The following is a 604-nucleotide window of genomic DNA, read 5'->3' as shown; positions in this document are numbered from 1 at the left end:
AGCCTGGGGGATTAGGGGTAAAGTAAAAGCATGAGGGAGGATAGTGGAGACAGATCAAGGTCAGTGAACTGATATACTGGCAATTGTGTTTTCAGTCAGTCACCATCAATCCCACCCTGCAGCACGACATTTTAACCTCACGTGGGTTATGAGCATCTGCAACCATGTAGCTGATCAACTGAGAGACGAGCAGCCAAAAACCACAAGACTGCACAGACTACTGGGAATGTGAAACAGCTACACCGAGCAGCCACGGAGGGGGAAGGAATATAGCTGAACTCAACCTGGCTATCTCCACAGGGGAGGGAAGTGAGAGGCCACATGCACAGGTCTCAATATTTGACGAGAGAAGCAAGATAATTGCTCAATGCAAGCCTGTCCCAGTCAGGATGTCAGCTGTGCTTTCGTTTGGAGCAGGACTCCAAACCAGGCCTGTACACAGATGGAGCCTGACAGCCTTTTTTGGGACTTCTCCAGCTCTTTCCCCTCGAGAGTGAGAAATGAAATGGATTGTGTGTGTGTGTGTGTGTGTGTGTGTGTGTGTGTGTGTGTGTGTGTGTGTGTGTGTGTGTGTGTGTGTGTGTGTGTGTGTGTGTGTGTGTGT

The 604-nt window shown here is 49.5% G+C and overlaps 1 protein-coding gene across 2 annotated transcripts in view; it reads right to left on the bottom strand.

The window, feature by feature from the left end:
• nectin3a (nectin cell adhesion molecule 3a) overlaps positions 1–604 on the bottom strand; it is a 31,869-nt gene that overhangs the window by 5,851 nt on the left and 25,414 nt on the right. The window lies entirely within an intron of this gene.

This window comes from Micropterus dolomieu, linkage group LG17 (genome assembly GCF_021292245.1).
Source record: "Micropterus dolomieu isolate WLL.071019.BEF.003 ecotype Adirondacks linkage group LG17, ASM2129224v1, whole genome shotgun sequence".
NCBI classification, from domain to species: Eukaryota; Metazoa; Chordata; class Actinopteri; order Centrarchiformes; family Centrarchidae; genus Micropterus; species Micropterus dolomieu.
The sequence above is the reverse complement of the archived record's forward strand: the minus strand, read 5'-3'. Positions and strand labels throughout refer to the sequence as shown.